General features: G+C 41.5%; 1 long non-coding RNA gene across 1 annotated transcript; it reads left to right on the forward strand.

The window, feature by feature from the left end:
- Positions 1–541: 541 nt before the first annotated feature.
- Positions 542–9,229, forward strand: LOC131431064 (uncharacterized). Its single transcript, XR_009229635.1, has 3 exons — positions 542–650; positions 709–879; positions 7,859–9,229. It is a non-coding gene; the product is annotated as an uncharacterized LOC131431064 (long non-coding RNA).
- Positions 9,230–14,633: the final 5,404 nt, after the last annotated feature.

The raw sequence follows: 14,633 nt of genomic DNA on the forward strand, positions 1-14,633 counted from the left end.
CGCTTGTTAACGGAGGGTCAATAAAATTACATTATTACTGAACCAACTGGTTCACGATTACTGACCCAACATTTTTCAATGAAACGTATGGAACAGTGTAATCTTCAGTTTATCTTTGGCAATATGTATTAAATCTGTATCCTGCATGAAATTCGCATGGACGTATACAAATCAATACATTACAGGTTATTCTGTATGAATGGCAACTCTGTTGGTAAATGAAAAAAATAAAGACAGTCTAGATGACAGACATGATGTTTTTGATAGGGTAACGTGGCGCCATCATGACACATGTGAGTACTGTCCCAAATAATGGAATATTCGAAATGACCGTTAAAATGATTGAAGAATCAAATTTGAGTGTCCTGTCTGTTAGTCTGTGGTTCAACCAAAGATAAACCGACGACACGACCTGCCACTCGCCTATCAAAACTGTATCGCAAATTTAACTACCCCTCAGTAACTCGAAATGTCAAAACTAAATTGTACGAAAAATTATTCAAACTGGCAACAAAGGCAAAAATTGTTGATTTAGAATAACAGTTACCTTAGTTACCACTGTTATTTTGTTGGTAAATAAAAATAGTCTTAAAACGAATCAAAGTGTGACTGTGTTTACTAGAAAAATGACTTCGTCAGAAAAGTTTCAGGTAAGGTATTTCTAAAATATACGCATACGAGAGATTTTTCAAATCCTTTATTTTGCAGGATGCTCGTTGCAAAGCCGAGCAACAAGTATCTGCCAAGCTGAGCTGCAAGTTCCTAGTATTATTACAAGAAATTGAGCTTTGTTTACGATGTGGAACTATTAACTTATGGAGTAGTTCATGAGCGCAGTTTGGAAACAGGACCATACGACAGCTTGCGGTCAGAAAGCAGGTAATTTTCTAGTATATTGTTTCAATAATACGAGATTGATACAGAACCGAATAATTTGGTGTGTTTTGCCTAGCATTCAAAATTTATATACATGCAATTATATTTCAGGAAATATTCCTTGTAGCGATCGTATCTATCGATGGCTGAAATACTTACAGAAATCGAGAATATGATCACTATACTGCAGTGGAATTGCAGAAGTATCATCCCAAAATTAGATTCTTTCAAATTTTTGATAAATTCGCGTAACTGCGACGTATTTTCATTGTGTGAAACATGGCTTACTTCAAATATAAACTTTGACTTCCACAATTTCAACATTATACGCCTGGATCGAGGAGACTCCTATGGAGGGGTTCTTTTAGGGATCAAAAAGTGCTATTCATTTTATCGAAATAACCTCCCCTCGATCCCGGGCATTGAAGTTGTTGCTTGCCAAATCAGAATTAGAGGCAAAGATCTTTGTATAGCTTCTATCTACATACCTCCCAGAGTCTCGATAGGGCATCGACGACTGGCAGACATCATTGAGCTTCTTCCCACCCCGCGGTTAGTTTTAGGAGACTTTAACTCGCATGGTACGGGGTGGGGCTGCCTATATGATGATAACCGTTCTTCGTTAATTTATGATCTGTGCGACAACTTCAATATGACAATTTTAAATACGGGTGAAATGACACGCAATCCAAGACCGCCAGCCCGCTCTAGTGCGCTGGACTTATCCCTTTGCTCGACATCACTACAGCTAGATTGCAAGTGGAAGGTAATCCCTGATCCCCACGGTAGTGATCACTTGCCGATTTGGGTTTCAATATCCACTGGTGCACAAACACCGACATCAGTCGATATGACATATGATCTCATGAAAAACATCGACTGGAATTCCTACTCGACCGCGATATCCCAAGCTCTCGAAACGAAACAACCAGATTCGCTAGAAGAAGAATACAAATCCCTAGCTGACTTGATCCTCAACGCCGCGATTCAAGCCCAGACCAAACGAGTACCCAAAACTACAATCACTACGCGACCTTCAACCCCATGGTGGGATGAAGAGTGCTCGGAAATATATAAAACAAAATCATCCGCGTATAAAAAATTCGGGAACAGACTACGAAAAATATGCATCATAAGAAAAGACCATGAAAAATCTGATTAAAGCAAAAAAAAAGGTTATTGGCGTCGGTTCGTCAATGGCCTATCTAGGGAAACATCGATGACCACTCTGTGGAATACAGCCCGTCGTATGAGAAATGCAACCACTAATAACGAATCCGTAGAATATTCAAATCGCTGGATATTTGACTTCGCCAAGAAAGTTTGCCCGGATTTTGTTCGCGAATCGAATATCTATCGCGTCGCCTCCTCTCGATACACCGAAAACGATTCCCCCTTTACGATGACGGAGTTTTCTCTTGCCCTCTTATCGTGCAACAACAATGCCCCAGGGTGTGATAAAATTAAATTCAACTTGCTTAAAAATCTTCCCTATATCGCGAAAAAACGTCTGTTGAATTTGTTCAACAAGTTCGTCTAACAGAACTTTGTTCCTCAAGACTGGAGACAAATGAGGGTTATCGCTATTCAGAAACCGGACAAACCAGCCTCCAACCACAACTCGTATCGGCCGATTGCAATGCTTTCCTGTATTCGGAAACTGCTGGAAAAAATGATTCTGTTTCGTCTCGATGAATGGATGGAAACAACTGGCTTGCTTTCAGATACACAATTTGGCTTCCGTAAAGGCAAAGGAACGAACGATTGCCTTGCGCTGCTTTCTACAGAAATTCAAATGGCATTCGCTCACAAGAAGCAAATGGCATCAGTATTCTTGGACATAAAGGGGGCTTTTGATTCAGTTTCCATAAAAATTCTCTCGGAGAAGCTGCACAAGCATGGTCTTTCCCCACTTTTGAACAATTTTTTGTACAACTTATTATCGGAAAAGCACATGTTTTTTACACATGAAGACTTGACGACCTCACGAATTAGTTACATGGGCCTTCCCCAGGGCTCATGCCTCAGCCCCCTTCTTTATAACTTTTACGTCAATGACAACGATGAATGTCTTGAAAATTCTTGCACGTTGAGGCAACTTGCAGATGATGGCGTGGTGTCTATTATAGGATCCAAGTCTACCGACCTGCAAGGACCATTACAAACTACCTTAGACACTTTGTCTACATGGGCTCTACAGCTGGGTATCGAATTCTCCACGGAGAAAACTGAGTTGGTAGTATTTTCCAGGAAGCGTGAACCTGCACAACTACAGCTTCAACTAATGGGTCGAACCATAGCTCAGGCCTTCACATTCAAATACCTCGGATTCTGGTTCGATTCCAAAGGTACCTGGGGATGTCACATTAGGTATCTGAAACGAAAATGCCAAAAAAGTACGGGTGTGTAATGTCAGAGACATAACTGGATGCCGTGAATACGAATAAAACTGACACGATTTGTTTACACTTTCGAATTCGAATTGATAGTTGATCGATTGTGTGAATTGCGAAACTTTCCCCCTTTTCACTACTAAAATTTTCAACGAGTTTTGACGTCGATTATCTCATTTCAGATTTGCATATTTCATTGAAAGAAACTATCAAGATGCAGGATTCATTTCTGACTTTTAGAAGGACCAAATTGTGGAGTTCTCTACGATATTTACCACAGTTCGGAACATTTATCTCGAACGATTTTCGCACAGCGAAAAGTGCACGAACCGGATCAAATTATTTTGGGTTTTCACTAAACAGATGATTTCTACCTTCGAATTTAAAAGAAGTAATCTTAATAGTTCTTTAGATAACATTTAGAGCCATTAGAACGGCTGATTTTATATAATGTTGTCCACTTTTCGTTTCTTGTTTTCTTTCTCTCCAATGCAAAGCACCAGTAGCTGATGCAATCGTTCTTGCTTGAATTGAAACTAGCTTTGCGTACAAACCGACACATCCGCTCGCAGTGCCAAATGATGCGGTTTTTAACCACGCAAAAGGTCTGCTTTCATTGACGACTGCTCCACCTGACGATTGAAGTCCAAATGAGAGCACGACCTAAGCGTTTGAGGTTTAGCACCACGCAAAAGGTCTGCTCTCATTATTGACGACCGCTGCTCCCGACGATTGAAGTCCAAATGAAAGCACGACCTAAGGGTTTTAGACTCTATACCACGCAAAAGGTCTGCTTTTATTGCCGACTGCTCCACCTGACGACTGAAGTCTAAATCAGAGTTGCGACCTGAGCGTTTGAGGTTTTTAACCACGCAGAAGGCGCACTCTCCGAAGCTGCTGGTCCCACGACGTCTGCTTGCATCCAACGCACAAGAAGAAATGATCGAATTTCGACCACGGTTCCCCTTTTATACGCAGTCAGTTGAAGATATGTGCCTGACTATCTCAAAATCATCGTCCTTGCGCGAAAAAGCCAAGCAAAAGTAAAGTTTTCCGCGTTGTTTTCAAAGTTTAAGAAAACTTAATATTTGAGTTGTTTGTGGTTATCTCACACTGTTAAAAATATTATCCTAAATTCCTGATCATAGTTTTGATGAAATGGTGAAAGAATTATGTTGCTGCCTTTAATACAAGTCGAGACATTCACGATTAAGTTCTGCCCATTCTTCCATAAGGCTAATTTTGAAAAGGCACCCCATAGTAAAGTAAATCGTATTCACGACAAAAATGGGTTGTATAGAGGTACAGTAAAGTAAATTCCGCATAATTCTTTAATTAGATCCAATAACAGACTCAGAATCCAGTTTCAGTCGCTGCTGGTTCTCGCCTTGGTGGCCAGCAAGCGAATGAGAGATGCGACCTGAGCGTTTGAGGTTTTTATTAACCACGCAGAAGGTGCATTCTCTCTCGCTGCTGGTTAACTCCCGCTGCTGCTGCTGGCTGGTCCTCTCGCCTTGATGGCCAGCAAGCGAATGAGAGATGCGACCTGAGCGTTTGAGGATTTTATTAACCACGCAGAAGGTGCATTCTCTCTCGCTGCTGGTTAACTCCCGCTGCTGCTGCTGGCTGGTCCTCTCGCCTTGATGGCCAGCAAGCGAATGAGAGATGCGACCTGAGCGTTTGAGGTTTTTATTAACCACGCAGAAGGTGCATTCTCTCTCGCTGCTGGTTAACTCCCGCTGCTGCTGCTGGCTGGTCCTCTCGCCTTGATGGCCAGCAAGCGAATGAGAGATGCGACCTGAGCGTTTGAGGATTTTATTAACCACGCAGAAGGTGCATTCTCTCTCGCTGCTGGTTAACTCCCGCTGCTGCTGCTGGCTGGTCCTCTCGCCTTGATGGCCAGCAAGCGAATGAGAGATGCGACCTGAGCGTTTGAGGTTTTTATTAACCACGCAGAAGGTGCATTCTCTCTCGCTGCTGGTTAACTCCCGCTGCTGCTGCTGGCTGGTCCTCGCGCCTCGATGGCCAGCAAGCGAATGAGAGATGCGACCTGAGCGTTTGAGGTTTTTATTAACCACGCAGAAGGTGCATTCTCTCTCGCTGCTGGTTAACTCCCGCTGCTGCTGCTGGCTGGTCCTCTCGCCTTGATGGCCAGCAAGCGAATGAGAGATGCGACCTGAGCGTTTGAGGATTTTATTAACCACGCAGAAGGTGCATTCTCTCTCGCTGCTGGTTAACTCCCGCTGCTGCTGCTGGCTGGTCCTCTCGCCTTGATGGCCAGCAAGCGAATGAGAGATGCGACCTGAGCGTTTGAGGTTTTTATTAACCACGCAGAAGGTGCATTCTCTCTCGCTGCTGGTTAACTCCCGCTGCTGCTGCTGGCTGGTCCTCGCGCCTCGATGGCCAGCAAGCGAATGAGAGATGCGACTTGAGCGTTTGAGGTTTTTATTAACCACGCAGAAGGTGCATTCTCTCTCGCTGCTGGTTAACTCCCGCTGCTGCTGCTGGCTGGTCCTCGCACTTCGATGGCCAGCAAGCGAATGAGAGATGCGACCTGAGCGTTTGAGGTTTTTATTAACCACGCAGAAGGTGCATTCTCTCTCGCTGCTGGTTAACTCCCGCTGCTGCTGCTGGCTGGTCCTCGCGCCTCGATGGCCAGCAAGCGAATGAGAGATGCGACCTGAGTGTTTGAGGTTTTTATTAACCACGCAGAAGGTGCATTCTCTGTCGCTGCTGGTTGATGATTCCACTCCCACGACGTCTGCTTCCATCGAACGCACGAAAAGAAATGATCGATTTTCGACCACGGTTCCCCTTTTATACGCATTCAGTTGAAGATATGTGCCTGACTATCTCAAAATCGTCGTCCTTGCGCGAAAAACCCAAGCGAAAGTAAAAAGTTTTCCGCGTCGTTTTAAAATTTTAAGAAAACTTAATTTTTGAGTTGTTTGTGGTTATCGCACACTGTTCAAAATATTATCCTGAATTCCTGATCATATTTTTGATGAAATGGTGAAAGAATTATGTTGCTACCATTAATACAAGTCGAGATATTCGCGATTAAGTTCTGCCCATTCTTCCATATGGCTAATTTTGAAAAGGCGCCCCATAGTAAAGTAAGTCGTATTCACGACAAAAGAATCAACTTTCTCCGTACAGTGACCGGGACTTGGTGGGGAGCTCACCCAACAGATCTTATAAGGCTGTACCAAACAACGATATTGTCAGTGATGGAGTATGGATGTTTCTGTTTCCGTTCAGCCGCGAAAATACACTTTATCAAGCTGGAGAGAGTCCAGTATCGTTGCTTACGTATTGCCTTGGGTTGTATGCAGTCGACTCATACGGGGAGTCTCGAGGTACTAGCGGGAATTCTACCGTTGAAAAACCGTTTGTGGGATCTCTCATATCGACAACTCATTCGATGTAGCGTCTTAAACCCGTTGGTTATCGATAACTTTGAACGGCTAGTCGAGCTTAATTCTCAGACCCGATTTATGACATTGTACTTTGATTTTATGTCACGTAACAATTATTCTTCTTCCTACAATCCTCACAGTATTCGTTTCTATGATACTTCTAATTCTACGGAGTTTTTCGACACATCCATGAAAGAAGATATTTATGGAATCCCGGATCACGTATGCCCTCAAGTGATCCCAAATATTTTTAATGACAAATTTAGAGAAGTCGACTGTAATAAAATGTTTTACACTGACGGATCACATCTCGACGGGTCCACTGGCTTCGGTATTTTTAATGAAAATTTCACCGCCTCCTATAAACTCAGTGATCCGGCTTCAGTTTACGTCGCAGAAATAGCTGCAATTCAGTATACCCTTGAGATCATTGAAACTTTGCCCACAGACCACTACTTCATTGTATCGGACAGTCTCAGCTCTATCGAGGCTCTTCGCTCAGTGAAGCCTGGAAAGTACTCGCCGTATTTCCTGGGGAAAATACGGGAACAACTGAGTGCTTTATCTGAAAAATCATATCGGATTACCTTGGTTTGAGTCCCATCACATTGTTCCGTAAGGGGCAATGAGATGGCGGACTCACTGGCCAAGGTGGGCGCATTACAAGGTGAAACCTATGAAAGACCAATCTGCTTCAATGAATTTTTCAGTCGTTATCGTCAAGAGGCACTTGTCAGCTGGCAAACCTCCTGGAATGATGGATATCTAGGACGGTGGTTACATTCCATTATACCGCAGGTATCGACGAAAGCTTGGTTCCGAGGGTTGGATGTGAACCGGGACTTTATTCGCACAATGTCAAGACTTATGTCCAACCACTCTTTGCTCAAAGCGCATCTTCATCGTGTTGGCCTTAGTGAGAGTAATCTTTGCGTTTGCGGAGACGGTTATCATGACGTCGAGCATGTTGTTTGGGTGTGCTCCGAGTATTGCGACGTCAGACTCCAGCTAATTGATTCCCTTCGGGCCCGAGGTAGACCTCCTTATGTTCCAGTCCGTGACGTTTTGGCAACCCGAGATCTCCTTTACATGACCTACCTCTATAACTTCCTCAAAGCTATAAACGTGCAAATCTAGTGCCCTCTCTCTTTCTCTTTCTTTCTTCTACAGTGGTCCTACCCCAAACGAACTAAACACTGGTCAAGCTGAATTGCTGGAAACCATCCATAAATGACACACCGACATCAAAGTACACCTACAAAGCATCCGAGTTTAGTATAGTCTCTTCCTCGTCACAATCTGGAGAACGTCGAGAACCCGGAAATGCAAAGTGTGTTTAGAAGATGCAAGCTATTAATGAATGATTTTTAATATCAAAATATGTTCAAAATCAATACAGTATAGGTCCCACCCTTCTGACACTCCTTTACTAACTCTAGGGGAGCAGGTCGCCCCATAATACGGCTTCCACTCTTATCCACCTAACAACAAGATAATCGGCCACGTTAAGCTAACGCAAATGAGCCGAATAAAAATTTTATTATAAAAAAAGTACGGGTGTGTAATGTCAGAGACATAACTGGATGCCGTGAATACGAATAAAACTGACACGATTTGTTTACACTTTCGAATTCGAATTGATAGTTGATCGATTGTGTGAATTGCGAAACTTTCCCCCTTTTCACTACTAAAATTTTCAACGAGTTTTGACGTCGATTATCTCATTTCAGATTTGCATATTTCATTGAAAGAAACTATCAAGATGCAGGATTCATTTCTGACTTTTAGAAGGACCAAATTGTGGAGTTCTCTACGATATTTACCACAGTTCGGAACATTTATCTCGAACGATTTTCGCACAGCGAAAAGTGCACGAACCGGATCAAATTATTTTGGGTTTTCACTAAACAGATGATTTCTACCTTCGAATTTAAAAGAAGTAATCTTAATAGTTCTTTAGATAACATTTAGAGCCATTAGAACGGCTGATTTTATATAATGTTGTCCACTTTTCGTTTCTTGTTTTCTTTCTCTCCAATGCAAAGCACCAGTAGCTGATGCAATCGTTCTTGCTTGAATTGAAACTAGCTTTGCGTACAAACCGACACATCCGCTCGCAGTGCCAAATGATGCGGTTTTTAACCACGCAAAAGGTCTGCTTTCATTGACGACTGCTCCACCTGACGATTGAAGTCCAAATGAGAGCACGACCTAAGCGTTTGAGGTTTGGCACCACGCAAAAGGTCTGCTCTCATTATTGACGACCGCTGCTCCCGACGATTGAAGTCCAAATGAAAGCACGACCTAAGGGTTTTAGACTCTATACCACGCAAAAGGTCTGCTTTTATTGCCGACTGCTCCACCTGACGACTGAAGTCTAAATCAGAGTTGCGACCTGAGCGTTTGAGGTTTTTAACCACGCAGAAGGCGCACTCTCCGAAGCTGCTGGTCCCACGACGTCTGCTTGCATCCAACGCACAAGAAGAAATGATCGAATTTCGACCACGGTTCCCCTTTTATACGCAGTCAGTTGAAGATATGTGCCTGACTATCTCAAAATCATCGTCCTTGCGCGAAAAAGCCAAGCAAAAGTAAAGTTTTCCGCGTTGTTTTCAAAGTTTAAGAAAACTTAATATTTGAGTTGTTTGTGGTTATCTCACACTGTTAAAAATATTATCCTAAATTCCTGATCATAGTTTTGATGAAATGGTGAAAGAATTATGTTGCTGCCTTTAATACAAGTCGAGACATTCACGATTAAGTTCTGCCCATTCTTCCATAAGGCTAATTTTGAAAAGGCACCCCATAGTAAAGTAAATCGTATTCACGACAAAAATGGGTTGTATAGAGGTACAGTAAAGTAAATTCCGCATAATTCTTTAATTAGATCCAATAACAGACTCAGAATCCAGTTTCAGTCGCTGCTGGTTCTCGCCTTGGTGGCCAGCAAGCGAATGAGAGATGCGACCTGAGCGTTTGAGGTTTTTATTAACCACGCAGAAGGTGCATTCTCTCTCGCTGCTGGTTAACTCCCGCTGCTGCTGCTGGCTGGTCCTCTCGCCTTGATGGCCAGCAAGCGAATGAGAGATGCGACCTGAGCGTTTGAGGTTTTTATTAACCACGCAGAAGGTGCATTCTCTCTCGCTGCTGGTTAACTCCCGCTGCTGCTGCTGGCTGGTCCTCTCGCCTTGATGGCCAGCAAGCGAATGAGAGATGCGACCTGAGCGTTTGAGGATTTTATTAACCACGCAGAAGGTGCATTCTCTCTCGCTGCTGGTTAACTCCCGCTGCTGCTGCTGGCTGGTCCTCTCGCCTTGATGGCCAGCAAGCGAATGAGAGATGCGACCTGAGCGTTTGAGGTTTTTATTAACCACGCAGAAGGTGCATTCTCTCTCGCTGCTGGTTAACTCCCGCTGCTGCTGCTGGCTGGTCCTCTCGCCTTGATGGCCAGCAAGCGAATGAGAGATGCGACCTGAGCGTTTGAGGATTTTATTAACCACGCAGAAGGTGCATTCTCTCTCGCTGCTGGTTAACTCCCGCTGCTGCTGCTGGCTGGTCCTCTCGCCTTGATGGCCAGCAAGCGAATGAGAGATGCGACCTGAGCGTTTGAGGTTTTTATTAACCACGCAGAAGGTGCATTCTCTCTCGCTGCTGGTTAACTCCCGCTGCTGCTGCTGGCTGGTCCTCGCGCCTCGATGGCCAGCAAGCGAATGAGAGATGCGACTTGAGCGTTTGAGGTTTTTATTAACCACGCAGAAGGTGCATTCTCTCTCGCTGCTGGTTAACTCCCGCTGCTGCTGCTGGCTGGTCCTCGCACTTCGATGGCCAGCAAGCGAATGAGAGATGCGACCTGCAGGGTTGCCACATTTAAATCTGCATTTTTCAGAAGAAAAATCTGTAAATCTGTATCGGGAGCTCATAAACCTTATTGAAAATCTGTATGTAAAAGTTATAAGAAATCGAAGCACAACGGAATAAAAAAGTCTTTAGAACCCAAATTTAAAGAAACCAAAACTTTTCTTAGTCTGAATTTTATGATTTTTGTAGTTGAAAAAACGCTGGAAGTTGTTTTTGCGTTGGAGCCTTTCGAAATAATGATTTGACGAAAAACTTTCAAAATCCAATCTGAAAGTGAAACTTAATCTGATTGATCAATTGGTAATCTTTCTTCTTTACTACCTTACGTTATGGCCGAGGTCATCATCTTTTCATCGTATCAGAAGCAATTTTTGAAAGCATAAGCAATTACGCTACACTAGTTGTAAATAAATGTAAGCATGAACAAATCTTTATTGGCTGATAGAACATCTGTGTTTACTGTCCTTAACATACTCTTTTATATTTAGTTTTATCCTCATTTTAGAATTAACACACAATCAGGATAAAGTTTTCACTTTGAAATAATAATCAATACCATCATTTAATATATTTTAACTTGATCTTTATTCAATTTTCAATCCACGCTATCAAAAATCTGTACAAATCTGTATTTTTTGCCAAAAATCTGTAATCTGCATATACAGAATCTTGGTCACAAATTTATCTGAAAAATCTGTAAAATGCAGATTAATCTGTATATGTGGCAACCCTGGCGACCTGAGCGTTTGAGGTTTTTATTAACCACGCAGAAGGTGCATTCTCTCTCGCTGCTGGTTAACTCCCGCTGCTGCTGCTGGCTGGTCCTCGCGCCTCGATGGCCAGCAAGCGAATGAGAGATGCGACCTGAGTGTTTGAGGTTTTTATTAACCACGCAGAAGGTGCATTCTCTGTCGCTGCTGGTTGATGATTCCACTCCCACGACGTCTGCTTCCATCGAACGCACGAAAAGAAATGATCGATTTTCGACCACGGTTCCCCTTTTATACGCATTCAGTTGAAGATATGTGCCTGACTATCTCAAAATCGTCGTCCTTGCGCGAAAAACCCAAGCGAAAGTAAAAAGTTTTCCGCGTCGTTTTCAAATTTTAAGAAAACTTAATTTTTGAGTTGTTTGTGGTTATCGCACACTGTTCAAAATATTATCCTGAATTCCTGATCATATTTTTGATGAAATGGTGAAAGAATTATGTTGCTACCATTAATACAAGTCGAGATATTCGCGATTAAGTTCTGCCCATTCTTCCATATGGCTAATTTTGAAAAGGCGCCCCATAGTAAAGTAAGTCGTATTCACGACAAAAAAAAATATTTCAGGAAATAGTGATCAGGATCGCATCCAGATGGAGCAGAATTAGGACTTTTTGATAGATAGTAAAATTATGTAGATAGTAAGGTAGTAAAATGTTCCAGAAAGCGAACTGGAAATGCCAGCACCAATTCAGCAGCATTCAAGAACTGATAATGATTTTAGGCAAATGGCATCGAGTCGGATTCGGATCTCGTCGGAGCGGTAGGAAATTATTCATGTGATCAATGTTGTATAAAAAAAAGCATCCCTAATGAAATCAGTTCAACATTTTATTTCTTGTAGTAATTAAAATCCGAGTTAAAATCATTAGGTTATCATTACTTTTCAGTGCATTAGTCAAAAGATATGACGCGAACGTTGGTTTGTCAGGTGTATCGAAAATGAGTGTGATAATCCAGAGGACAGTGATAGACAAAACGTCCTTAGCATATCGATAGTAAAATGTGATTAGGGCATATCGCACGATAGGCCCTTGCGAATGTTACAAAATATAATGCTCATTGCTCGGCTCTACAACCTCGGACGTCGATAGAAGTCCAATCTAATTGTGCGCAATATGCTTGAATTTCATGTTTAAAACTTGAGTAATGAGCATTATTTTTCGTAACTTTCGAAAGGGCATATCGCATGATATGCCCTAATCCAAGGGGCAAATCACTCTTAACTCTAGACTATCTCATACTAATAAACTCATGTCATTCCAAAATAATTTTCTCTAATCTCATTTAATCCCAACTAGTCTAGATAAGTTTGGGTAATTTAAAACTAATCCAACCTAATTTTGCCTAATCTTGTTTGAAGTGTATCTGTCATTCGAACTCCCACGCAGAGATGCCATTTATACAGATTTTTACATGTGCATACAGATTTAATACAGAGTACAGATTTTATACAGATTTTTCAAATTAAATACAGATTTATACAGATACCACAAAAAGTAAGAAAGAAATAATGAAACTTTTCCATCTGAGCGTGTTTGATTGCCCATATTAAAATGAAATTTTTTTCGTGCAGCTGTTTAATGATGAACGCTGAAATACATTTATATCATAATTTGAAACCAATTTGAATGATGTTCAAGGAAGTCATGGCGTCATGAAACTTTATTGTCAGACTGAAAAGTTGTATGACCTGACTTGACGTTGCGTATTGGGCGTTTGAATTCCATTTTTGAATTCCAAGTCATCATTTTCAAACGAAAAAAGTATATGGATTTACAATTCAATTGTGGTTAATAACAAAAACAATTAAATTTCGTCGTTGAATGTTCTTATCAGTGCGGCAAGGACTTACGATATAAAGGAATGCTCCTTGCATCTGCCATTCTATAACAATAATCTAATGGAATAACATCTTTAAACATAATTTTATTTCCGAAATTTCCATTCATTAGTGAATACAGATAAATACAGATTTTTATACAAAGCAATACAGATTTTCTATGAAAATATCTGGCATCTCTGCTCCCACGTTTACAGCTTATTATGTCAAAATAATGCTTTTCCAGATCTCGGCTAAACTTCTCTAATCCCATTCTAATCCAGCGAGATCCCTGCTAAACTTTTTTACTCCTGGTAAAACTTGTTTGAGTTCAGACAAAGTTTAGAGTGATTTGCCCCTTGCCCTAATCACATGTTAGTACCGATATGTGGATTATGTATCTGATTTTCAAGATAAGTGTATTAAACCCTTGAGAAAGTCGGTCGGTTTTCCATTAAGCCATTTAGCTTACAATATCTCATCGCATCGGAATTTTCCGACTGTGTCAACTATTTGAATCCGTAATTTTTTTAGCAATGGGAAACCTGAAACCGACCTTCTACTTTGCTCCATCGAATCAGCCAACGACATAGAAATGTTTGATTAACACAACAAATCTATCAGGCGGTTATGTTTCCTTTTTCGGCGGAAATGTTCCAAGCTAGTGATGTCGTTCATGTCAGCCATCTAAGGCTGGAGGTCATATTCGACATTTTTTCTGGATGAAGTCTTTATTGACAAGATTTTCCGTGAATTTGCAGAGATTGGACACCGACTTTGCTCTGAAAGAAAATGAGCCAGGTCCGATTTTCGCTAGTATAATTCATTGAATTATTTACCTGCAGCAAACCCCCGTTATGTTCCGGTGGCAACAACTAAACAGTGTTGCTCGACAAGATAATTTTTAGCAAATACGAGGGATCGCTCAATTTTTGGTAACTGATGGTAAATCATTACCGGACATTTTTCAAGCCGATTTTTCTTCAGAGTGCCTGGTCGTGTCGTCGGATAAACTCAAGATAGAGTAGTCTGCGATTTCTTATGTATCATTTGAATAGGACCCCTCATTGAGCTCGGTTTACTTTCAGTTTCAGTCTTTTGAAGGAAAAACACAAGCGGTCAACGCATTTGATGTTCAAGTTGAATGAATGTTGCATTTTAATCTATACGCATTTTTCATTCGGTAAATTTAATAGTAATGCGCTATACGATGGTAGGAGAAATCCAGTGTATCAATACTTAAGTATTTTTTGGGCTGGATAACGGCCATTACACGAGCAAATATAATTTTTAATATAATTGTATTGTATTTTATATCTTGTAGAGGATACCACAGACTAACAGACAGGACACTCAAATTTGATTCTTCAATCATTTTAACGGTCATTTCGAATATTCCATTATTTGGGACAGTACTCACATGTGTCATGATGGCGCCACGTTACCCTATCAAAAACATCATGTCTGTCATCTAGACTGTCTTTATTTTTTTCATTT

Source organism: Malaya genurostris, chromosome 2, assembly GCF_030247185.1.
Source record: "Malaya genurostris strain Urasoe2022 chromosome 2, Malgen_1.1, whole genome shotgun sequence".
In the NCBI taxonomy this organism is placed as follows: Eukaryota; Metazoa; Arthropoda; class Insecta; order Diptera; family Culicidae; genus Malaya; species Malaya genurostris.